Source organism: Neovison vison, chromosome 6 (genome assembly GCF_020171115.1).
Source record: "Neovison vison isolate M4711 chromosome 6, ASM_NN_V1, whole genome shotgun sequence".
Lineage (NCBI taxonomy): Eukaryota > Metazoa > Chordata > Mammalia > Carnivora > Mustelidae > Neogale > Neogale vison.
In genome coordinates, this window is record NC_058096.1 from 114,151,327 (window position 1) to 114,178,970 (window position 27,644).

A 27,644-nucleotide genomic window follows, 5' to 3' on the forward strand; every position below is an offset into this window, starting at 1 on the left:
CAATATAGTAATAGTAGGAGATTTTAATATCCTACCTACATCAATGAATAAATCACCCAGGCAGAAAATCAATTAAGGAAACATTAGCCTTAAACAACATATTAGATCAGATGGATTTAACAGATACTTACAGAACATTCCACCCAAAAGCAATGGAGCATACATTCTTTTAAGTGCATGTGGGATATTTTCCAGAATTTATCATACGTTAGGCCACAAAACAAGTCTTAATAAATTTTAGAGCATTGATGGGGTGCCTGTGTGGCTCACTGGGTTAGGCCTCTGCCTTTGGCTCAGGTCATGATCTCAGAGTCCTGGGATCAAGCCCTGCATCAGGCTCTCTGCTTAACAGGGAGCGTGCTACCCCTCTCTCTCTGCCTGCCTCTCTACCTACCTGTGATCTCTCTCTCTGTCAAATAAATAAATAAAATCCTTAAACAAATTTTAAGAAGATTGAAATTATGTCACCCATCATTTTTTACCACAATGGCATGAAACTAGAAATTAATCAAAGAAAGAAAACTGGAAAATTTACAAATATATGGCAATTAAACACCACACTAATAAACAACCAATAGGCCAAAGAAAAAATCAAAAGAGAAATTTTAAAAAATGCTTTGAGACAAATGAAAATGGAAAAATGAATATGCCAAAATTTGTGGGGTGCAGCAAAAGCAGTTCTAAGAGGGAAGATCATAGTGATAAATGTCTACCTCAAGAAACAAGTTAAATTCTAAATAAAGAACCTAACTTTATACTTCAAGGAACTAGAAGAAGAACAAATGAGGTTCAAAGTTAGCAGAAAAAAAGTTAATAACCAAATTAGAGTAGAAATAAATGAAATAGAGACTAAAAAGACAATAGAGAAGATCAACTAAGAGTTAGTTACTTCTTTAAAAAGATAAACAAAATTGACAAGCTTTTACCTAGACCACCAAGAGAGAAAGAAAGAGGATTCAATAACATCAAATATTAAAGAGATATTAAAACTGATACCACAGGGGCACCTGGGTGGCTCAGTGGGTTAAGCTGCTGCCTTCAGCTCAGGTCATGATCTCAGAGTCGTGGGATCAAGCCCCGCATCGGGCTCTCTGCTCAGCGGGGAGCCTGCTTCTTCCCCTCTCTCTGCCTGCCTCTCTGCCTGCTTGTGATCTCTCTCTGTCAAATAAATAAATAAAATCTTAAAAAAAAAAAAACTGATACTACCGCAATACAAAAGGCTGTTAAGAGAATATTATGAACAATTATATGCCAATGAATTAGATGTCAAGAAAAAGTGAATAAATTCCTAGGAGCACACAACCTACCACAACTGAATGATAATGAAACAGAAAACTGGAAAAGACCAATTACTAGTAAGGAGATTGAATCAGTAATCGAAACCTCCCAACAAACTCAAGTTCAGGCCAGATGGCTTCATTACTGAATTCTACCAAACATTTAAAGAAAAATTAATATTAATACTTCCAAACTCTCCCAAAAAATTGGAGAGAATTCTTCCAAATTCATGTTATGAGGCCAGCAATATTCTGATACCAATACAAGACAAGGATGTCACAAGAAGAGAACATTACAATCCAATGAAATAGATACACAAATCTTCAACAGACTACTGGCAAACTGAATTTAAAATACATTAATACATAAAATACACCATGATCAAGTGGATTTATTCCAGGGCTGCAAAGATGGTTCAACATCTATAAGTCAGTCACTGTGATACACCACAATAATAAAATGAAGATTAAAAAATCATATAATCATCTCAACAAATATGGAAAAAGCATTTAACAAAATTTAACATCCATTTATGAGGAAAGTGGGTAGAGAAAGAACATATCTCAATATAATAAAGATGATATGTGAGAAGCTCACAGCTAACATCAGACTCAATGATGAAAAGCTGAAAGCCTTTCCTCTAAGATCAGGAATAAGACAACGATGACCACTCTCACTACTTCTATTCAACATAGTATTAGAAATCTTAGCTAGAAAAATTAGTTTGTTTCTTTTTTAATATCTAAATTTGAAAGAAAGAAACAAGCTTTTCACTATTTGCAGATTACATGATATTACATATAGAAAACCCTAAAGACCTCATTAAAAAAACCAAGCACTAATAAATTCAGTAGAGCTTCAGGATACAAAGTCAATACACAAAAATATGTTGTGTTTCTCTACACTAATTATGAACTATGACAAAGAGAAATAAAATAATCTCATCTACAATTGTATCAAAAAGAATAAAACACCTAGAAATAAATATAATTAAGCAGGTGAAAGGACTGTACTTGGAAAACTATAAGACATTACAAAAGAAATAAGGGCCCCTGGGTGGCTCAGAGGGTTAAGTCTCTGCCTTCAGCTCAGGTCATGGTCCCAGGGTCCTGGGATCGAGTCCCACATCGGGCTCTCTGCTCAACGGGAGCCTGCATCTTTCTCTCCCTCTGCCTCTCATTTCCTCTGTTTGTGCTCTCTCTCTAGCAAATAAATAAATAAAATCTTAAAAAAAAAAAAAAAAGAAATAGACCCCCTTAAATACAGTCAACTGATCATTGACAAAAAAACAAAAGTAAGAGAGTGGACCAAAGATAGTGTCTTCAGCAAATGGTGCTAGAACAACTGGCCATCAACATGCAAAAAATCGAGTCTAAACATGGACTTTACATTCTTCATAAAAATTAACTCAAAATGTGTCACAGTTTTGAAAGTAAAATGCACAATTATAAAACTCTAAAAGATACCACAGAGGAAAATCTAAATGACCTTGGTTATGGCAATGACTTTTTAGATACAACAAACAACAAAGGCATGATCCACGAAGAAATAAGCTGGATAAGCTGGACTTTATTAAAATTAAAAACTCCTGGTCCATGCAAGACAATGTCAAGAGAATAAGAAGACAAGACACAGATTGGGAAAAAAAATAATATCTAAAAGACATTATCTTATAAACGACCATGATCCAAAATAAACAAAGAATTCTTAAAATTCAACAACTGTTGTAAAAATAGGCCAAAGACTTTAACAGATAACTCACCAAATGAGATATACACATGGCAAATAAGCATATAAAAGATGCTCCACATCATATGTCATCAGGAAAATACAATTTAAAACACCATCCGATGCCATTACATAACCTGAAACACTGACAATACCAAATACTGGCAAGGATGTGGAACAACAGGAATTTTCATATACTGCAGATAGAATAGGCACTTTGGAGGACAGTTGGGTGATTTATAACTAAACTAAGCATACCCTTTGCATATAATCCAGTAATCATACTCCTTGGTATTTGCCCAAAGAAATTGGAAAGTTATGTCCACAGAAAAATCTGTACTTGGATATTTATAGCAGCTTTATTCATAATTGCCAAAATTAGGAGCAATCAAGATGTCCTTCAGGGAGTGAATGGATAAATGAACTGTGGTATATCCAAACAATGAAATATTATTTAGGACCAAAATTAAGTGAGCCATCAAGCCATGAAAAGACATAGCAGAGCATTAAATGTATATTACCAAGTGAAAGAAACCAATTTGAAAAGCCTACATACTATATGGTTCCAAGCACATGACAGTAGAAAGGCCAGTGGTTGCCAGGGATTGACAGTGGGGAGAAATGAACAAGGAAAGAACAGAGGATTTTTAGGGCAGTGCAAATATTCTGTATGATAGTGTAATGATACCTACACACACACTTTATTGTGCTTACTAAGAGACAAAAGAATTGCCACCAATTACTACCACCAATCATCAACTCAACCCTTCCTCCTGCTTAATAAAAGAAAAGGTTTAACGATAAGAGAAGGTTTTCTTGGAGCTAGGCCTTTGAGGAATGCGGAGTTCATTCATGAAGACAATCATTAATTCCCTTTTCTTCTTGTGGGTTAGGAGGAGAAAAATACCTCTCCCAAAACAAATGAGGAAAGGGTCCAAGAGTACCACTCCTAAAACTTGAGTTCCTGCCAAGGAGAGACTGCCATCTTATTCTCTGACTGTGCAATTAAGCATCTCTGTCCTTATAGCACAGCTAAAACAGGAAGGGACTAAAGAGACCTCCGTAGAATATGATTTGTGTCACCAGAAGTTTGGGTCTATGAGAATACAGAAAATGATGATCATTTCTAGCTTAGAGACTTGGAAATCAGATTGTTGACTAAAACAGATCATCGAGGAGGCCTTGCAATGGTGCAGTGTGCTAGGGAAGAAGACGAGAGTGACACCACTCCATACCAGGCTCTACATCCCGTGGAGGACAGAGAAGGAGACCCTGGAATCTCCCTAGTTTTACATCGTGAAGGTCCAGCGGGCTGTGGGCAGCGAACAGAATGCTTTACCCAGAGAAGTTGTTACTATTGCATACCACTGATGGGGTCAGAGTCACAGTTATCTCTCTCGGAAGTTCCTCAGCAGTAGAGTGTCCCAGGAAATTGAACATTATACCAGAGAAACCATGATAAGGCTTATATGGAGACCATGTGCCAGCTGTAGTCCTTGCAGCAGACAGAATCAGGCTAGTTCAAAGCAATGCCATGGACACTCTACTATCTACACGTGTCTAGTCATACAGAGATCTTTGCCTTCCTTATGCTTTTCCCCTTCCCCGAAAAACCAGAGGCTCAAGGCCCAGAATAGGTAATGGGCATTAGCAAAAGGATCCCTCTTTTCCACCACTTCACAGAGTGAAGGATCTTAGTTTTAATTTCCAAAGGAGAAAGGCCATAAGCCGAAATCAGACAGGAGATTAGAGGTTTATTCTCAAGTGAACCAAGTGGCTGGAAAAATCATAGAATCTACCTTGCATGACATTAAGAAGTATGGAAGTGGGATTTAATGAAGTAAATTTAAAAGCAGTGACAGAAAGAATAAAGCAAAACAAAACATAAGTATGTTTCATGTTTATATCCATCAAGTTAAACTACTCAATTGTGTGAGAAATACGGATGCACTTCTTTATGTCTTTTCACTCATTTTTGACAGTACTCCGCCTTAATCTACATTAATAAATAAATGTTTCCAAACCATACTACAAATCTTTATCACATATCACTAATCTTTTACTGTACACTTTACCAAAAGGAAAAATAAAAATTTAACGACACAGGATAGAGGATGGCAAGCCCATGTTTAAGCTTTATTTTTCATTTGGAAAAATCTGCTTTGCTGCTACTGAAACAAATACTTTTTGGAGAAAGTGAAGGAACGTTTCATATTTAATTGAACCAGCAGCTGCATCTACCTCTAAAGCTCTCCCCTGGCTCTTAATGTTCTTGGAAAGCCCCCTTTGGAAGCTGCCTCTGGAGCATCATTTAGCTAACCTCAGTGTGGGAAACCTCATCCTCTGAGGGTGAATATGATTTTTGGAGACAGCCAAAACTTATCCAAATTTCACACATTTTTCATGTATTAGATATCAATCATGGTACTAAGTTCTGAGGATAGAGCATGTTATATTAAGGAAAAAAAAATCTAGGCCTTTGCATCCATGTTATGTTAAGGAAAAAAAAATCTAGGCCTTTGCATCCAGACAGACACGGACTTAAATCCATGGCTATCGATGTCATTGACCACAAGAATGCTCCCTAATATTTTAGAGCAACGCTTTTTTCATCAGTGAAGTAGAAATAATACTTTACAATTATAATACCTTGTATTAGAAGATTTTATATAAGATAATAATTATAATATCTTATATAATAAGGATTATCTTATATAATAAGATATAGATATAATAAGATACTATAATACCCTGTATTAGAAGATTTAATGATCTATTATTTGCAAAGTGTATAGTATCTAGGATTTAGTAATCACCCAAATGTTACCCACCCCCATACAGAAACAATTTATTATGTCGTGGCCCTAAACTTACATTCTAATTGTGGAGACAGGCATATAATGAAAACTACAATAAAATGTAAGTAGGAGCAGCTTGCTATGGATATAAAGAGAGAGATGATTGACTTTCTTTGGGGGGCTGGAACAGAGTTGAGCTGAGGCTTCCAGAAAGAGAAACTCTTCAGGTAGAAAAGGTGTTCGACACAGAGCAATTCAGCAGAGCCAAAGGCAAATGCAGAGAAGTATGAAATGTTTGATACATTTGGAAAGTGGGAAGAAGTGAAGTGTGGCTGGAGCATATGGTATGTGGAGGGGAATGGCAGGAGATGTTGCTGGAAAAGCAGTTGGGGCCAAAATGTCGAGGGCCATCAATGCTCTGCTAAAGGGTTTGGCATTTATCCAGCAGGCAATGGGATCCAGCAGAGGTTTTTAGCAGGGCAGTGAAATGAGTACATTTGTTTTTTAGGAAATATTTCTCTGGCATCAGAGTGGCTGATGAATTGGAGTGGAGAGAAACCAGTGTCAAGACTTACAGCAGTAGCCTCCCAACTGGGCTCCCTGCCACCATTTTAGATACGCTGAAGTTGCGGTGCCTATGGGACACCCAGTGAAAACCACACTCACATAGCTAAACATAGGAAAATCCCACTTAGGTCCAGATCAATTACAGGGTAATTATTTCCACTGCTAACACTTTTCTTGCTTTATGAAAGGATTCATTTCAGGAGCTCAGAGTTCCTTTAAATAGCAAACTTCTTAGTGCATTTAGGCATCACTGTACAGATCATTAGCTACTACATAGAGGTGGAGAAAGTCAAGAAAACCTTAAAGACATAGTCTCAAGAGTCTTATCAAAAATCATCTTAGAACTAAAGTGAAATAGCCTTCAATATTTGCCTGTTGATAAAAGTCTGGAAAAGTCAACACTATAGCACAGAAAACAGATGGAAGAATGGACAGTTGCATAGCCACCTAGGACTTTATTTTTTATTTTTATTTTTTTAAAGATTTTATTTATTTATTTGAGAGAGAGACAGTGAGAGAGAGCATGAGCGAGGAGAAGGTCAGAGAGTGAAGCAGACTTCCCATGGACCTGGGAGCCAGATGCGGGACTCGATCCCGGGACTCCGGGATCATGACCTGAGCCGAAGGCAGTCGGCCAACCAACTGAGCCACCCAGACATCCCCACCTAGGACTTTATTAAATTAAACACAAGTGACAATTGTAGCACTTCTGCTTGACTTTGGTATTTATTATAGAATTAACCAAACAACTGCTAGTCAATGCTTCCCAGCCATGCACTGTTCTACATATATCAGAGTATAGCAGTGCAGAGAGAGAAAAATACCTGTCCTCATGGAGTTCATATTCTGGCAGGGAGTAGAAGGGAGCCAACAAATATAACAAATATTATTATATTAAAATAAATATGATCTATTACAAATGTAATTGGGGGTAAGGTTGGATATGTTGGGGGCGGGTGCTATAGTTTGAGCAGATTCATAGGTTCATCAAGATAGATGAGACCACAGCCTAGAGATGAAGCCAGGGTGGCTGGAGGGAAATAGACAAAAAGGAATACGTGGTATATATATACAATGGAATACTATGCATCCATCAAAAGAAATAAAATCTTGCCATTTGTGACGATGTGGATGGAACTAGAGGGTATTATGCTTAGCAAAATAAGTCAGTCAGAGAAAGATAATTATCATATGATCTCCCTGATTTGAGGAAGTTGAGAGGCAATGTCGGGGGGTTGGGGGTAGGAAAAGAATAAATGAAACAAGATGGAATCGTGAGGTAGACAAACCATAAGAGACTCTTAATCTCCCAAAACAAACTGAGGGTTGCCAGGGGAAGTAAGGCAGGGAGAGGGAGGTTAGGTTATGGACATTGGGGAGGGTATGTGCTATGGTGAGTGCTGTGAAGTATGTAAACTTGACAATTCACAGACCTGTACCCCTAGGGCTAATAATACATTATATGTTAATAAAAAAATAAAAAATAAGACAAAAAAAAACAAAAGAAAAAACAAAAAACAAACAAACAAAAAGGAATACAATAAACAAAAAGGAATACAAAACATAGTAAGGGATCATATCCTTTTAAAGTCACTGCAAAGGTGTTTGGTTTTAAATGAAGAGGAGAGACATTTAGAGTTTAAAGCAGGGGGATGCCATGACATCTCATATATTTTGAAAGGATACTCTGGCTGCTGCTTGGATTAGTTTCCACAGGGCAATGGTGGAAGCTGGAAGATCAGTTAGCAGGTTAGTCAACAGCAGAGAAGTGTTGATGGTTTGGATCATAGAGGAAATGCAGACAAAGTGAGAAATCATCAGGTTATGCTTATGTGTGAACAAATAGAGCCATGAGAATCTCCCAACAGATTATATGTGAGCTATGGAGAGAGGATGATTTCAGGACTTTTATTTTGGTTTGTTTCTCAACCAACTGGCAGGGCAGAGCTACCATTAACCAGAAAGGAGAAGACAGTGGATTGAGTGTATTTTGGATAAAAGATCAATTCTGGACATGCAAAATCAATGCCAGCTGAGTTAGTGATGCCACAAAATCTATTTCACAAAGAAATTCTAGAGAAAGTATGTGATCTGCTGCATGGTAATTTCTAAATGCTTTAAAAAAGGCACAACTCAAAATCTCTTTTCCTTCCAAAGAACATAATAAACCCTACATAGCTTCATACTTTAAAAGAAATGGGAAAACACAAAAGTTTAGACTCTTGCTACAAAGTGAAGTCTCCCACGTTATACACAGGAACATTAAACAGCCTACGATGTTCCCCCAAATAGGCCATTGTGCAACTTGAGCAACATGTATTTGCAATTGAACTTCTGTGTTGCCTGCCTTATTTTGTAAATGCATCTTCTTCCTTTTACAACACTGTCAGTTACACAGACTTGCACAGCAGGGCCTACCTTTAAATACTGAGATCTTAGACAAGCTGATGCTCCTTGCATCACCTATTTGGCTGTAAGTTGCTGGGCTGTTGTCATGATTAACAGTTATTCTTTCACAGTCAATAAAAACAGGAAGGTTATATGGTTTTAAGATGGAGAGACAGAAACAGCTAACCTGGTCTTACAGACTGCCACTACCACTTTACAGATGTGGAAACTGAGGGCTGCAGGAGGGAAGGGATTTTTCATAAAATGACAAGGCTCCATTTAGTACAGTCAGGGGCTTTTAGGAAAATTGCATTTAAATGTGTTATATAAAAATGGTGTAGGGAGAATAATGGTTAAGTTCAAACAACTTGTTATTTTGAAGACCGCAGGTGACCAAAAAAAAAAAAAAAAAAAATAGTTTGTGCTGCTGTCTGCCTGCCCCTTCTGCCTCGCTGCTTGAAAAAGACAGGGAACTGGGTCAATAATTTACAGTACAATTTGCACAGCCAAAATGAACATTTCTGCTTGAGACCATTAAAATCAAAGGTCACATTTAATACCAACCTTTTATCCTGCCTGGACTCAAAGCAGTTTCAGGATTTGTCATTTAAAAATCATAAATAATGTGCCTCCTTTTGTGACATCCTGGAGACTGATAATCGCTCCTTTCATATTTTCCTCAACACAAAAATTCACATAGATGGGGACTTTCAGAAAAAAAAAAAAAAAAAAAGGAAAGAAAAAGAAAAAAAAGATAACTTGGCAATTTCTATTAATGATTTTAAAAGCTAATCCTGTGCTTTGGTAGGGATAATAAGACTGCTAGCCATCAACAATATGGAATATAAAGAAATATAGAAATGTATGACCCATCTGCTGTGACAACTGCTCTTGTTAGAGCTGTGCATTCTGCACCAGTCCTGGAAGTGCCATGATACCAATGGTCTTTGTTCCATATTCTTCCTCTAGCATAACTTGTCAGGAGATGATGTGCCAATCCTTAATCAATGTCAAAAGGTCTGTAGAAGAGGGTTCCACACAGAATGTTTTTACCCTTTTAGCAAGAAAAGGCTGTCACTCACCCTTCTTTTTCAAAGCACAGCTCTCACAGGAAGCCAGAGCCAGAGCTGAAAGTGTGCCTCCCACTCTTTTTTTGGAAACTGCATTTGTAGCATTAAGGAGATCTGCATAAATCAGTAGAGGAATCACCCTTTGAAAAGGGAATACCGTCTAAATGGTTAGAACTCCTCATCCAATAAGAATACCCCCCAGCAAGAATTATTAAGCCCTTGTATTTTGTCAAAGCTCGTCTCATTTTATTTCTTCATGTATAAATATTGATCTCATTTTATTTGCGAAGTAATTTCCAGGTAAGTATCATTTTCATGATGATGAAACAGTTTTCAACAAGTCAGGTGACTTACCTAATACCACCCAGCTTGGAAGGTGCAATAAGTCCAGTCAAGCTCTCATTTTACTACATATTAACTGCTTTATCTACAAAAATTTTAGTATCTATTAATATAGAATTTTATGCTCCAAAGAACTGATTAATCAAATACAACAAGAACTGTCTCCATGGCCCAACAGATAGAAAAACTACCCAGAAACTTTATGAGAAAACTAAACTGTCCCCTATTTAATGTGACTGTGGTATCTCCTGACTGATTAGATGCTTGTGATCCATTTGTTCCAATGGCACTTCCATTGGAATATAATCAATGGAATTAGATTATTCCTGATGGAAAGGACTATTCCTGATTGCAATGATCAGGTCCACTGATTATTATGGTGGCTGTGGCCACGTGACTGAGTGAGCTCAGCCTCCTCTTGGAGAACTGAGCCCAAGGTTGGGGAACTTCCTAAGGAACCAGGGCAAGACAAACCCAAGACAAAAAAAGGACGTGGCATATCCTTAAACAGCTACCTTTCTCCCTGTGTGTCAATGTAAGTTAAAACATTGTGATGTATATTACTAAAATGTCAAACTCTTAATTAGGCCATTTCTCAATCCACAGGATGCACTTTCCTCAATGGAGACGGGGACGTGATTATGCATCCTGCTTCATAGATATTTACTAATTTACTTTTGTTTATTCTTTACAACAATCATGTAAGATCAATGTTACATTCAATTTACTGAGGAGGAAATTAAGAGACAAAAAGGCAAACATTTACTCAATATTTTATATTTAATAAGTGGGAAAACCCAGAATCAAATCAAAAAATGATAAATAAAGGCAATAGTGAATCTCTGATTAAAAATAAGTTTTCTTCCACCAATGTTAGTGTGTTTTTGCTTCTTTTTTTTTTTTTTTGCAACTATTTTTTGGGAGAGAAGTGATGTTGCTATCAAATATTTTTGCTAAAGGATGATCTGGAATGAGGGAAATGACTGCACAAAGCCATTATCATACATTACATATGTTTGTAATAACAGTAGAACTCTAACAACAGACCGGTTTACAGTTTGGTCACATTTTCCTGTATTCCAAGTAGTTTTAGGTATTAAGATTAACAACTTATACAAGAGTGAAAACCAACATAGAAAAAGGGAGTTGGTAATGGATTTACTAAACCTTGTTAAAAATGTTACATCATAAGCATCATTAAATTATCCATCTTGACGCTGGGTCATGTGGCCAATGGTTGTCTTCAATATGAATGTTAGGACAATGCTAAACAGCATTGACAGCTGTGACCACATGAATGGTTGAAAAAGACTGATTTTAAAATCATTCATTAAATAAAGTATAATATTTGCCCATCTGAATTTAGTTATATAAAAACAGTTGTTTTAGGCACTGTCACGTGCAAGCCAAACCCCTCTTCAGGATGGAGGACTCACTCCTGAGCTGCTGGGAGCACTACTGGAAGAAATGCCTCATGCTCTCAGTTCCTCAAAGGTCAGCTGAAGAAAGTGCCCTCACCCAAGGTCACAGCCCGTTCAGTAACCAATGACTGATCATCATAGAGGTAATGAAGCCCATTTTCCTCACCCTAACTCAGAAGGGCTCAAATTTGTTATTTGAGCTTCAAAATTTGAGGCCCACCATCAAAATTTCACTGCAAGCTAATGGCTTCCTCTGCTCAATCCAGCTTTCTTGGCTTTCCTTTGACAGGTGTTGATGTCACATTCATTCTCTAGTCAAACTGCTGCACACTAATCTCTATTTCAGAGCCCCTCTTCCTGAGCCCCTGATGAAAGGAATGCTTAATACTCCTCATTCAGTAATTTAAGAAGTTTTTCTCACCCTTGCTCCACCACCACAAGGGGCTAACCCTTTGCATTTATAATTGATGGACTTCTTATGGCAATGCTTCACCAGAACCTTCATTTCTTCAATTAAGATTTCACTTACTATTGAAAGGGTTCAGGACCACAGCCTCTAAAATGTGCCACTTTGGTGTGTAGGTTATTTTGAGCTCAAGGCACTTGAGACCCTGTGGGCTCAAGAGAAACTTTTGTCCCTCCCTTAGCCCCACAGAAGAATCTAAATTGAAGGTCTTTTCTAGAATAAAGGTCATTAACAGAGATGAATTTTCTCCTAGTGACCCATCTGTATGGCAGGGCAAACATCTAATTACCAAACATCTGCTCTTCTTAGGTCCCTGAGAAAAGCATTCCTTCTCTCTGAAATTCCAGACCTTTAACCTCTTCTTTGTTTAGAATCACATAGATACTTCATTTTGTCTGTCTTTAGAATTTCCTTGTCTGTGTGGATTCCCCATATGTATGGAAACTTGATTTTTATCCTACTAACCTATTTCATATCAAGCTGATTCTTAGTCCAGCTACAAGGACCTTTAGGGGATAGGAATTCTTATTCCCCAACACTATTCATTACTCACAGTATTGGGCCCTAAACTTAAGTTCTTGACTCCTAACATATGGGCCCTCAAATACCAAGAAATTCAAGACTATTTAATAACGAGACCCCCTCTACAGCACTCATGTTGACTTCTATCCACTTTCTAAGCAGGTCTTTGTGACTGTGACTGTGACTGTGACTGTGACTGTGACGGCCTTCCCAAATAACCCCGAGTTGTCTTTGGGCAGCCTAGATTGCTTCTCTTCTTTCCTCCAAGATCTTTTTCCCCTATAGAAAAGATTCTGCCAATTTTTTGCTAGTTCTATCCCTTAAAGTCATATGAAACAAATCCAACTCTTTGATATGTTATAATTTTTTGGCTGCACAAAAACAGCTTTCTGGTTTCCTTGAAAATTTCATCTAACACTCCCAGATTTTTAAACTTATCTCCATAGGATTTAATTTTAAAATTCTGTCTTCTCATCCTGCCATCCTCCTCTGTATGCAACCCACTTTCTTATCATCAATATTAAAGTGCTAAATGTAGTCCTAATTCATTCATTGCTCAAACATTTGACTTACTACTATGACCAAGGCACTATGTTAGACCCTAAGAATAGAGTCTGCAAGGAACTCAGATTTCACACTATGTTTAGGAATATTTACTTTTGTCCCTGAAACCAATTTCCAACCATTGTTACTAAGACAGTGCAGTATACTGTCACATTCTGTGACAGAATAACCCTAATTCTTTCCTACATAAAGTCAGTAATTTATGTTTCCATTTTTATTTCTCCAAGTGACTATTTTTTTTTTCTTTCCAGGCACAAAGAACTATTCTCAAATTACTGTTAACTTGAATATCTTATAAGTTGGACAGTGTCACATCAAGCCATTTGTTACCTACGCAACCAAGTAATGAAGGTTATTGCTTGTCAACCCTGACCCTCCCTGTTTAACTGTCCATTATTTTTAACAATAAGTGGTAAATTGTTTTCCCAGATTTTAGTCTAAAACGCAAAACAGGATCCCTCTTGCATGGAAAGTAGATGAATTTACCCATTGTTCTAGGAAATGCAAAATGTATTTATGTAATTAACATGTATTTTTAAAAGTTTGCTCTCTATTAAAATACAAATGTCTTCATACCATATACTAAGCAGTATCTTTAAAATGCCAGGAAATTAGAACTTCTCCTGTGAAAACTTTTAAAATCATCAATCATATTTTCTAAACAATAGCAATCATGGTAGGAAACAATCTCCAGATAATGCTCTTGTTCTTTTTTTCTTTTTATCTTAGAAATACAGTTTAATTAATAGATTTGAGAGTTTAAAATCTTGTGATTCAAGACCATCATTTTGAGGTGAGTAAAGGGAGACCCAGAGAAATGCAAGTATTTGTTTAGGCTACCACGGGGAGCGTAGAGCACACCTAAATGTAAGCTCTGCCTTCAGATCCAACACTTCATTTCACAATGTCTTCTTTCACTACACTGGTTGATAAGTTTTTTTTTTTTTTTTTAAAGATTTTATTTATTTATTTGACAGAGAGAGATCACAAGCAGGCTGAGAGGCAGGCAGGCAGAGAGGAGGAAGCAGGCTCCCCGCCGAGCAGAGAGCCCGATGCGGGCCTCGATCCCAGGACCCTGAGATCATGACCCGAGCCGAAGGCAGCGGCTTAACCCACTGAGCCACCCAGGCGCCCGATAAGTTTTTTAATAATTGAATGTTATGAGTGTGACAAGGTAAATTCATTGAAGAAGATAATCTGATGATTGCATTCTGTTTGTTCTATTTTATAATCTGTGTGTCAAGGAAATCGTGTATTTTCTATACATTAAAAAATACTGGGACGCCTGGGTGGCTCAGTTGGTTAAGCAGCTGCCTTCGGCTCAGGTCATGATCCCAGCGTCCTGGGATCGAGTCCCACATCCGGCTCCTTGCTCGGCAGGGAGCCTGCTCCTCCCTCTAACTCTGCCTGCCATTCTGTCTGCCTGTGCTCGCTCTCTCTCTCTCTGATGAATAAATAAAATCTTTAAAAAAAAAAAAATACTAACTAGGGGATTCCTGGGTGGCTCAGTCAGTTAAGTGCCCAACTCTTGATTTCCGCCCAGGTTATGATCTCAGGGATGTGAGACAGAGCTCCACGCCAGGCTCTGCCCTGAGCATGGGGCCTGCTTAAGACTCTCTGTCTCCCTCTCTTTAAAAAAAATACAATAAAACAATGATTGAGAGCATTTGCTTTGAATCAGAAAAACTTGAGTTCAAGTCCCTGTTGTGGAAGAAGAATTTTCTCTACTTCCTCAAGGTCTTTCTAGCTGTTCTAGGAATCAAATTGATGTAGGAGAGATTAATAGGAGGAAATCAAATTTAATAGCATGTACATGGAGAATCCACACAGATAGTAGAAATTCCAAAGACAGTCAGGCAACATGATCCTTACATGAGCTAAGGAGAGGGGTAGGGATCCGAAAGTATAAAGGAGGAAAAACCATTAGCAGATGTTTGGAAATCAAAGGTTGTACTATTATACAGATACATTTCTTAGGTAAGGAGGAATCCCTGTTAAAGTTCTCTTCTTGGTAAGGCTAAGTAGTTGAGGGGAAAGTAAAGAGATTTTTCTGAATCTGCTGGGTTTGAATTGCTTTTAATTCCAAATCATGTTCATACCAAAGAGGGCCATCTTGGCATGGTCTGCCCCTGAGCCCTACATCCCCTCCCTGACTTATTAACAGCTTCATGACACTGAGCAAATCACCACTCTTGGCCTCAGCTTCCTCATCCCGTACAGGCTTGATCTGAGAATAAAATGAGTTAATATGTGTAAGGCACATAAACCAGTGCCTGGCACAATAATACTACTAAGTGTCTGCCATTGTTTCTGCTGTGATTGTTGCTTTTCTGGTCTTAGGAATCAACTTTTCCACATTCTTCTCATATTAATTATTTTAAACTGGTTATTTAAAAAAAAAAAAAACACAACAAGAACAGCAGCAGCAGATACAGATGAAGCTCTGGAAACTGAGTAGACATTTACCAGCATAAGGGAAATGTCCCCTTGTCAAGGTGTCTTCCTTCTGAAGCAAGAAAAGAGGGATGACTCTAAACTCCAAAAACTCTTAGCAACAGATGTCATCCACAATTACCTTAAAGGATCTTGCCCCAAACATGTGAAAGACAAAGGACATAGATGGCCCAATACAAGCTTAGTTTCAATGTTCTGGCCCTATATTTCAGCTAGATGTCATGTGTCTTCCATCTGCCTAAAGCAGATGTCACACCTTGTCATGTAGATGTGTTGGCAAACTTAGAAGTGCCAACTGGCCAAACGAGTTTTCTTTCAAGAATGCAATGTTATCAAAATAAGAAAAATTTACATATATTCCAAATTTTCAACTTCTTAAATATCAGAAAATCTGAGTAGTGGTTTTCAGTCAGTTGCCTGTTGGAATAACCTGAGGAACTTAAGGGGAAAAAAAAAAAAGTCACCTAGAATTGCTTAATACATGTGGTATGATCCCAGCTATTGTTATGTTTTTAAGACTCCTCAGATGATTCTCCAGTGCCTCGGGTACACTTTCTTGGGCAGGGTAATAGCGATTCTCAAAGTTGTCTGCTAATAACACCAACCTCACCTTGGAATACGTTAGAAATGTAAATTATCAGGCCACACTTAGATCTACACAAAGAGAAAATCTGGGGTGGGGGGAGTTGTTCAGGAATCTACATTTGAACAAGCCCTCCAAGTGATTCTGGTGCTCATTCAAGTTTTAGACCTACTGCACTATAATACAGACCTCCACACACAGACCCCATCTGTCTCTATTATAGCCTATTTTCACTCAATTAAGTCACCTACCCTGTACTTCATTATGCATTTACAGACCCCTAATTGAGCTCTTTTCATTTTTCTACATCTAATCTTTCTGTTTCTGACAGATACATTTACATTTCTTGTTTCTGATTATGATCAAAAAAGACACCAACCAAACCAGGCATCACTTTCCTTTCCAGTGCCAAAGCCACCTTCTCAATATTACTCACACTCATTCTTTATAGTCTTACTGCCACTGTTCCAGTTCAGGCTCTCATTATTTCTTATCTTGACTATTGAAATTGTTTCCTAACTAGCTTCCCTGCCTCTAGTACCTACTCACTCCAATCCATCATATATATTGCTGACAGTTTAATCTTCCTAAAATGCAAGCCAGGTCATAAACTACCTCTGCTCAGATTTCTTCAGTGACTCATCATTGAATTTTAGTCTACTCCATCCAGCATCAAAACCCCTCCATGACCTGGTTTCTACCTACCTTCCTACAATTTCTTCTCACCATTTCACTTCTCTTTCAACCTTAAACTCTAAACAATTTACTATTCCCTAAAGTTTCTTACTCCACTTTTATTTTTAATGTTATGTTTTAGCTTTATGCTTTCTTTCCACTTGGATTGTCTAAACTTTCTCTTCTATTATCACCTACTCCAGATTCTTCTTATACTTACTACTGTCTAAACATCAATTCTCCCTGATTTTTTTTTTTCTGATCCAGCAAATCTAAAGTTGTTTTTTACCCACTCTAGTCTAACTTAGGTTTTTATCCCACCTCTCATACATCACTTGACATATGGGGAAACACATATACACAAACATATTCAGAGTCAATCAGAAACTGATTCAGTTAACAAAAAAAATAATAATTGCCTTCTATAAGCCAAGAACATGGTAAGCTATAGGCAATTGGTAAATATTATTTCTTTTTTTTTTTAAGATTTTATTTATTTATTTAACACAGAGAGAGATCACAGGTAGGCAGAGAGGCAGGCAGAGAGTGAGTGGGGGAAGCAGACTTCCTGCTGAGCAGAGAGCCCGATGAGGGGTTCGATCCCAGGACCCTGATATCATGACCTGAGCCGAAGGCAGAGGCTTATCCCACTGAGTCAACCAGGTGCCCCGGTAAATATTATTTCATTGTATAAAAAATACTTTAAAAATCTACACACAAATATGTTTTCAAAAATTCCTTTAAAGGTGGTGAGTGCCGTGAAGTGCCTGTACCCCTGGGGCTAATAACACATTATATATGTATAAAAAAATTAGAAAATTAAAAAAAAAACTGAAAAAATAATTCCTTTAAAGGATTTAAAAACAATTGGAAGCATGATAGTCAATATTCCAATAGCTTACTGAGAAAGGCAATAACTGGAATCTCTTATTTCCATTTTCAAAGTGGTTCCTCTACCATCACCCCTTTATCAGTAAATTGAAATACAGTGAAATCCTCTGAACATGTGTCAACCACAATTACCTTAAAGAATCTTACCCCCCCTCAAAAAAAAAAAAAATCTTGCCCCAAACATGTGAAAGACAAAGGAGCAAACTAATGTAGTTGTGTGACTCTATGAGACACTGGTTTAAAGAGTACTGGTAATGGGCTAAGATCATGGGCTAAGACTGAGTCTTAGCCAAACCTAGCAGTTTATTTACCTTTGGTACTAATTGGATTCTATCAAGAACATGAAATTCTCTGGGTTTTCTCTTTGAGGAGGGAGACTTTTTCTCTTTGATAAAATGTCACTCTCAAAACTAACTGCCCTATTCATACATGATTAGTATTTCTTTTTCTTCTAATGGCTTTTCATGTTCCAGAGATGAGCCAATGGGAAAATGGTAACTAGGTTGTTTACTTTTTGTTTGTTTTAGTTTACCAAAGTTTTATTGAAGCAAAAATGGTACCTAGATTTTAACATTATGGTTATCTGATAATAATTAGAATTTAACAGGGCTTTTTTTCATTAAGACATAGGTGTTACTTAAATGAGAGATACTGTGGGCATCATGACAGCCCAGGTAAGGTATTCAGTACCTTTAGACTATGACATATACAGACACCAGTGGTGTTGGAGGATGGAAAAAATACCAACAGCATAGGAACCAACAGCATTGGACTTAAGAACATCATAAATAGTCCTTCAAATAACTAAACTTTAGATGAAGTGATTCAGGACAACTTAAAGATGGAGCAAATTGAGGGAACAATGTGTGCGCTAGTATGAAGAATATTATAGGCCAAGACTTAGAAATATAAAAGTAAAATGCGACTCAGGTCAACGAATGTTTACGGATCCATAAAATATGGAAAAAATACTACAAAGATATTTGAGATGCAATCCTTGCTTCCAGGGATGGCTATCAATATAAAGGTAAGATACAGCAATTATAAAACAGCAATTATAATTTAAATACTTTCAAGGAAGAAAGGTGTGAAGATTTAGAGGAGACACAGGCACATGCATATATACCTAAAACAAGAAAACACTTTTTGGTGAAATAGAAAGGTATTTGAGGTGCTTTATAATTCCAACTCAGTTTTGACCAGAAAAGGGGTAATAAGAAGAGGAAATGACACGAGTAAAGAGAGAGAAAGAGAAATACTAAGTGTGATGCATACTTAGGCACTAGTCATAAATCTGGAGAGAATATAAATAAATTGAGAAAGGAAGTGGGAGATGGAACTGGGAAACTCAGTGGGGCCATATTGAATGTGACATCAAAGTGGGAATAACAGTACTAACTGAACAGGTGAAAGAAAACCAATGAAAGCAAGGTTTCTTGTTCTCTTATGCTCAACAAAGACCCCTGAGACACATTATTCATGAAAACCAACTCCATTGGAGAGACTTAGATAAGGTGCTTTGGTTGAGAATAGCTTATGAGAATGTTCAAAAGAGAATCAACTTCCATTTCAGATACCTTTGTATCTATTGGGAAGAATTTTGTAAACTTCCTGAACATGATTATTCTTAGATTTCAGATTTGTGTTTTTCATTACTAAAATGTCAGCATCTGGGAACCCAACAAGAAAGAGTAATAATTAGCATTTGTTCTTGTTCATTATACTTTAACTTGCTCTGGCAAGGTCTCCTCTGGGAGCTATAACTGGCAGATACTGAATGAATTGTGAAGATTTCTCTAGACTCAAAGATAAAAAGGGCTATATCAATACATGATACTTTTATGGCATATGGCAGAGGCAAAAATTCACATGTATATTTGTGATTACATTGGCTGGAACCTATCAAATCATCCTAATACAAGTTGGAAAATGGAAAATCTATTCAATCAAACAGTTTGACTACTATTATCACCAAATTCACTGCCCATTCTGACTCTTTGTGAACATAGGCTAAAACTCAACACACTTTCATTACCTTTCCTGTAAAAAGAACTAAGCATTAGAATTCAGAAAAATGAATGTTGAATTAAAATGCAGTATCTATGTTATAAAGCAGTTGGGAATCTTTCATTTCTTTTCTTTTCAGCTGAAATAGACTATCTTTACCCCCTCCCTATATATTCTGTGCTGTAACTCTGACAATACTTTCCCCTAGACCAGAGGTAGGTATCTTAGTAGAGTGAATCTGAGATCATTAATATTTTCAGATCAAATAAAATCGCATTAAATAAATCTTGGAATCATCTGAGGTAAACCATTTTCTTATAGCAATGTACCTTCAACACATTTTACTTATCAAAGGCGCCTGAACACTGAATATTACAGGTTACCTAGGAAACTTACAGTGACTATACTTAAAAACAACACAAAGCTCTCTTACTGAAGCAGAATGCCATTTTTAAAACTCTATTTTGGGAATGGTAAAAGAAATGGTTAACAAGCAAATATTAGCACGTAGATATTGTTCTATCCAAGTTTTTCTCTCTCCTGTTATTCTTAGTTGCCTTCTCTATTTCTGTCATTGAGTTGCTCTTATAATAAAGAGCTAAATAACATAATAACAGATCAAGAGCAACGGTTTCTATTATCAGTTATGATGCAGTTCATAAGTTCTGACCCTGTGGTTTCTCAGATGATGTGACAAATAATTTGTGTGCCTTATCAGCATTTCTTAATGTAGAGTAACAATACATACAATTTGCCCAGTACAATTCCAGTTTTCGCCTATAGTCCTGAGAGCATTCTTAATGATGCCCTATTTTACTTGAAAATTATTGAAGTTTAGATGATAAATTATGTTTGCTTTAATTTTCTATTATATGAAAAATGTATTGGGGAATATAAAATTAAACTAGGATAATTAGTACCCTTGAGGAGCTAAAAATGTATCACCTAATTGCAAAAATATAAAATGTAGCATATTATATTACTTATAATATTTACTACTAAAATAATATAATGATGTTGTTACATTATACACTACTACCAAAGTGACAAAAATAACTTTTTTATAAATATTCCTGCCTAACGTAATAAATTGTGTCCAGATGACACTTCCTCATAGCCCATAAAACAAAGATAAAGTGTTATACGGAGCAGGTTGTTACAATTCTGCAAACCCACACTAGCTTGCTTAAACAAAATCAAGGTCACCTTGCCCCTGCCCAATCCTAAATCTATCAGGTAAGATTGTCTCCAGGGTGGGATTTCATAAGATATCAACTGAGAGTTGTTGCAGTGTTTTCTGAAATCCAATTACCAAGTCCATTATTACTACCAAGCAAACTGATACAGTATTTCTATATTTGCAAGGTGCAGTGCACACATAGCTCAGCAAAAAACAAGCTTAAGAAGTGCTCCTGGATGATGCTGCTGGTGATGATGATGGTAATGATGTAGAATTCCATTGCTTTTATTTCTACTCCAGACAGTTCAAAACAAATGTGAAGGACCCCAACCCAAAGCTGGAACATATTTATCTTTCCTGTTCTTAGCAACTTCCATTTCATACAGTAAAAGACATTCATACTAATATGGTTTGATAAAGTGAAAAGACATTTTAGGGTTTATCTCAATTCTGCCATCTCTTAGTTCTGTGGACTTAAAGCTTCAAGGCTAGGTTCCTCATTTTTATAAAGATGATTATAATAGTCCCACCTCAAAAATGAAATGAAAGAAAAAATGTGAAGTGTCTGGCATGATGCTGGTCAAAACTGAACCTGAATGTTAGCTCTCAATGATACGATACATCATCCCCAGAGAGGTCAGGGTCATTAGCATAGTCAGTGGGGTGCTTACAATCACCCTGTCTTATACTATTGGTTAGAGTGGAAGTTTTTAAACTCTAGTATGCAAATGAATTGACTGAAATTAATTGTATATAAGTACTTAAAATACAAATTCCTAATCCACCATGCAGAATTTTAATTTTCTATGTCTGGAGAAGGCCCCAGAACTTTCTATTTCTTACTAGCACTGGCCCACCCATAACCACAGACCACACTTACACAGACACAAGTTTGAGGAAATAAAGCCATGCCTCAATATTACAACAGATATTTCACATTAAAAATATATATATATAGCAAACCACTTAGTATCTCCCTCTGCATACCCTAACAAGTCAATATGTCCCAAATTAAATTTACCTTAAACCTTAAAACTTTTGTTTCTGCAGATGACCCTTCTAACTCACAACTTCAATCTACACATCCTCCAGTGGGGATGTGAAGAAAACTAAACCCCTTATAATATTGCTGGTGGGAATATAAAATGGTATAGCTGCTTTGGAAACCAACTTGGCAATTTCTAAAGCTAAAAATGGAGTTGCCATATGACTAGTAACTCTATTTCTAGACCTATACCTAAGAGAATTGAAAACATATGTTTATGCAAAAACATGTGCACAAATGTTCATAATAACATTATTCATGATAGCTGGAAAGTGGAAATAGATGAAACGTCCATCAGCTGATTAATGGATACATTAAATGTGGTATATCCATATATCTCCATACAATGGAATATTCAGCCACAAAAAAAAGAATGAGATACTGACACATGCTATAACATGTATGGACCTTGAAAACATTATGAAGAAAGCCAGACACAAAAGGCTACATATTATATGATTCATTTATATGAAATATTCAGAATGGGCAAATCCATAGACAAAGAAAGTAGACTAGTGGTATGCAGGAGTTGGGAGAGGATGGAATGGGGAGTGACTGTTAGGAGTATGGGGGTTTTGGAGTGAGAGAGAAAAATGTTCTTAAATTAGATAGTGGTGATTTTTTCTAAAGATTTTTTAAATTTCTTTGACAGATAGAGATCACAAGTAGGCAGAGAAGCAGGCAGAGAGCCTGATGCCGGGCTTGATTCTAGGACCCTGAGATCATGACCTGAGCCAAAGGCAGAGGCTCAACCCACTGAGCCACCCAGGCGCCCCTCGATAGTGGTGATATTAAACATGATATTTGTGAATATACTAAGATCCATGGCACTGTACACTTTCAAATGGTGAATTTTTTTTGTCACAGGAATTATATCATAGCTAATTAAAAAAAAAAAAAAAGAACTAATGAAAGAAAAAGATTCCTTGGCTCCTCACTGTCTGCAATGAAAACTCAACTTTCTGACTTGGTCTATGAGACTCATTCTTTGATAGCCCCTGTTCAGTCATTCTATCCCCCAGCCTAAGAAAAACATTGCTCTTTCCAAGTGCTAGCACCTGTTTTCCCCAGTTTAATGCACATTTCATACATACACACACACACACACACACACGTAGTTTCATGTTATCGCCACCATGTATGACACAATGTCAGTACTTCATATGTGAATGTTGAAAACTATCACAAACTATTTTTTTCAAAACAGTGTGCCTTAATTTTTATATATAACAGGGTCCATTTTAAACATGAGCATGCTGAAATCCTTAAAATGGGAATAAAGCAGGATTCTATCCTTTACAAAAATACCATAAAATGGCATTACTATAGCAATAAATAAATAAATAAATATCTGTGCATGCTACACACACAATTCCACATACATAGATACATACATATACAAGAAAGGAACAGAAAAGCAAGTCTTAAAACGACTAACAACTACCCTGTTTCCTCATGCCCCAATCGGTCAAATATATACTTTTGCAGCAATTATAGAAAGAGAAGCAAAACCCAGGAAGCAAAACTCTTGTACTATTCACATTCAGAACCTTAATCTCATATCCTGTGCCTCTGTTGTTAGATTATATGATACCCTTTCTTCTGTTCTTAGGAAGATGCCAATTCAATCTTCTCTGTCTCCAGAGGCTGACTATTAATCAGAGTGAGTATCTGAAATGTGTATCAATCGCTGCCCGTATTTCCCTTTATCTGATTGTTGGAAAACTGGAAGCTATGTTGGGGAAATACAATGGAGAAAATGTTCCCTTCTACCTGGTACAGCTAAATTTCCATTAGTTTTGGTATAAACTTAACACACCACAGTAGATGAACAGGAGGTAACTGATAACCATATGAAACTGAAGGAAGAATTGACTGAAAATCAAAGCAAAGTAGGAAGGGCCACTCATTCCCAACCACCCATCACTGATAAATATAGATCAATTACTTCTGATTGAAGTCTATAATACACGATCATTATTTCAATTTTTTTGCTCCAAATGGATGCAACTCAGCAAAAATCAGAATTGAGAAGCACTGACAGAGAGCTGTAAATACTGGGAACCAAGGAAAAAAAATTTTTAATTTAAATTCAATTAGCCAATTTATATTACATCATTGGTTTCAGATGTAAGGTTCAATAATTTGTCAGTTTTGTATAACACCCAGTGCTCATCACATCACATACTCCTGAAATGTGCATCACCCAGTTACCCCATCCATTCCCCTCCACTTCCCTTCCAGCAACCCTCAGTTTGTTTCCTACAGTGAAGAGTCTCTCTTGGTTTTTCTCCCTTTCTGATGACTATTAGCCAACTTCCAGTCTGCTCTTTCTATTTCTCTGTGTTTTCTACAAGAGAGCCTATTACTTTAAAGTGTTTTTTTTTCCTTATAGGAAATTTAAAAATAAGTGATTAGAGATAACATCAAGCATATAGCATTTACTAGCAGGATAAAAATCTCTGAGTCCTGACATCACCATTCTGCAAAGCTGCAAACAGTCATACCAACTGCATAACAGACAAACATGGTGGGTAGGAATTGAGACAGGTTTAATATACGTAACTCCCCCTCACCACAACTATATTCCTTTTATTCAGCAAGGTTTCCAAGGCAACCTGCCAAAGCTCACGACCTTTGCACACATAGACAAGACCCTTAAAAATAATGTGAACTTTTTCACAATCATAATGACCTGAGGTATTTTTTGCCTCAGAATTAGAAACAAAATAGATTCTTAGAGTATGAAAGATAAAAAGAGAATCATCATCACTATTTTAGGGGGAAAATGTAGTGAGAATTAAATATCATATTCTAAATCTGTGTTTGCTTAAGGCACTATAACCATCAAGATTGATATGAAAGAATACCACTTGCTCTACCAATTTACATTTTATCATTGGTTACAGAATTTAAGTAATTACTTAGTACAATGGTCTAATCCTGAGTCTGAGAGAGAGGAAATGAGGGAAATCTGGCATGATGAGAGCCTATAGAAGTCTCCAGTCACAGAGCTCAATTACATTTCTTAGGTTACTCTATTCCATTCTTACAATCATTTTTGTGAGTTGCAGAGGTAGCATAAGCCTCATTTTAGAGTAGACAACATAATTTCAGGCTATTTGGAGTTCGTCATATGAGATTCCCCACCGTTCAACTGTGAGTTCTTTGAAAGTAAGGACATCCCTGGGCCAAGCATAAGTAGTCTAGCATCTGGCATGCAGGTGAAGCATAATAAATGTTATGGATCTAAATGAATGAATTGCTAAAAACTGAGACTGGGAGGGTTAAGCACACAAATTAATGGATGGAAGAATCTCATTTGAACTTAAAAAAGTCTTTCTACCTTACCACGCCATATTGGTGCAATGTTTATTTACTGTATAAAATAAGAGTTGATGCAAAAAGGAAAGAAATGGTATCTTTTTTTCCAGGTCAGGGGGAAGGAATCCTTCATATTTGATTTTTAACTGACTGCCCTCATTTACACAAGTCACGGAACAGCTAAAATTTGTATGCAGATATTTTGGCTCTGGGGTTTTTCTACTACCTCCTTGCTGCATATCAGATGATCCTGTATGTCCTGATAATTACAGATTTTTATTTCTCAGAAATTTTATAAAATTGTTTTTAGCGTAGTGTTACTGGGTTACAACCCAAACACCACTTACTATTAAATAACACAGTGCAACATTTTGAAGATTTATAACAGTTTTGTAGACTGAGAAAATAAATTTTCAGTAGCATAAAATGAGGTAAATATAAACTGCCCTGAAAAATACAAAAATAGCTATTATAAACAACTTTATGGTCAAGGAATATAAACTATATTGTTTTCATACAATTTTGGAACATTATATAAATGAAAGAGATCTGTTCGTGTAGTCTGAGGAACAGAATCCTTGTGCTATATTTACTAACTAGAAGTTCACATACTTGAAAAGCCTAGAATAATCATATTCACTTCAGTTTTCTTATCTACAGAATAAATACAAATCCTTGCACATGCTCTACATAATTGTCATAAAAATTAGATAATACGTTATGTGGGAAAGAATGTTGCAAACTTCAAAGTGCTGTGCATATGGTGAAACTTAATATCTAATACCTTGCTACATAAACTATGGTCACAGTGCGACAATATCAATATCCCTGGAACCGAAGTGAACTGAAGAATCCCAGACCCCATTCAGATGTACTGAACCAGAATATACATCCTAACCCTCTCGGCCTCCAATATGAGGAATGTGTGGATATCCCAGTCATGTAATGTGAAACTTTGGTGGCTCCATGGCCACTTATTTATACAGATGCATTTTTTTTATTTTTTTTATTTTTTATAAACATATATTTTTAATCCCCAGGGGTACAGGTCTGGTACCAGGTTTAGACACTTCACAGCACTCACCAAAGCACATACCCTCCCCAATGTCCATAACCCCACCCCCCTTCTCCCAACCCCCCTCCCCCCAGCAACCCTCAGTTTGTTTTGTGAGATTAAGAGTCACTTATACAGATGCATATTTAGTATTACTCTTCTATATTCTAATAAGACATTCCTCCACAAATCAAGAGTATGCTGTTTTATGTTTTTTTGATTTGTGTTTTTTTGCATCACTGTGGCATATTTTAGACCTTAAGTCATTGGAGGGGAGGGACTCCCCTCAGATACTTAGCTCATTGTCTAAGAAACAAGTATGTTGAGAAATGATGATGATGATATTATAACCCAACAAGAATTAGAGAAAAAAAATGCTTTTGATGCAGAGTTCATGGTAAGAAACTCTCAGTAATAGTAATTCCAACAGAACTGGAGATAAAGATTCTCAGAGTAGAAAATAACAAAGGTTGTTCTTGAGCACCCACAGTTAATTTTGATGAGATCCTGTGTCAGACTGACCTGGAATTTTAGGTGGGAAAAAAAGAGAAAAGCATTCTTCGTTTTTATCTCTTTACTTTTGTACTTAAGGTTAAAAGCCTCCTTGTATAATTTTAAAAGGATAGGAGGAAGCCCGGAAATGCAAGAATGACAAATCAGATTAATTTATCCTATCAAGAAAAATGACCTCTCAGGTTGTGAAAACAGAATTGAAAAATAAAGACTGCAGATACAGTCTCAGAATTCCCAAAATGAGAAGTGAAACTTTAATAAAACTAAACACTTTAAGTTAAGGATGACCTACTTAAGAAAATCATTTACCTTTCTAATCTTTAAGCACCGGAATTAAATAGTTTAGATTTATAGTCTCTAGGCATTGCTAAATTTGATTAGATGTAAAAAACTGAAAGTTCACCTGGAATGATATCCTTGATTAATTTTATCTGTGAAGGGAAAGCCTACACCATTCTCTCTGGCCTCGGCAATTACCTCTGACAGAATTCTGAATTCTCTTTATTTTAAATGCTGTTGAGATATTATTGATGCAGTATTCAGTCATACTGAACAAACCTTGAAATGCACGGAAAATTTGCAAATGCCTATTTGGATGAGTGAGAGGTCCCCTTTTCACTAAGCTAATATTTAAAGATCAAGAGTCACAAAGCACCCACAGCAAAGAAGAAGATAAAACCTTGAGTTAATGAGATACTCTATGGAACTCCAAAGAAACACCTTAAGTTAGTGTTTTTACATATTTAAACTAGGGCTGTTTTGGTGAAAGGAGAT

The 27,644-nt window shown here is 36.6% G+C and overlaps 1 protein-coding gene across 3 annotated transcripts in view; it reads right to left on the minus strand.

Annotated features, from left to right (window-relative positions):
* The window catches only part of FGF12 (fibroblast growth factor 12), a 556,671-nt gene that overhangs the window by 54,502 nt on the left and 474,525 nt on the right, over positions 1 to 27,644 (minus strand). The gene's annotated exons all lie outside the window — the stretch shown is intronic.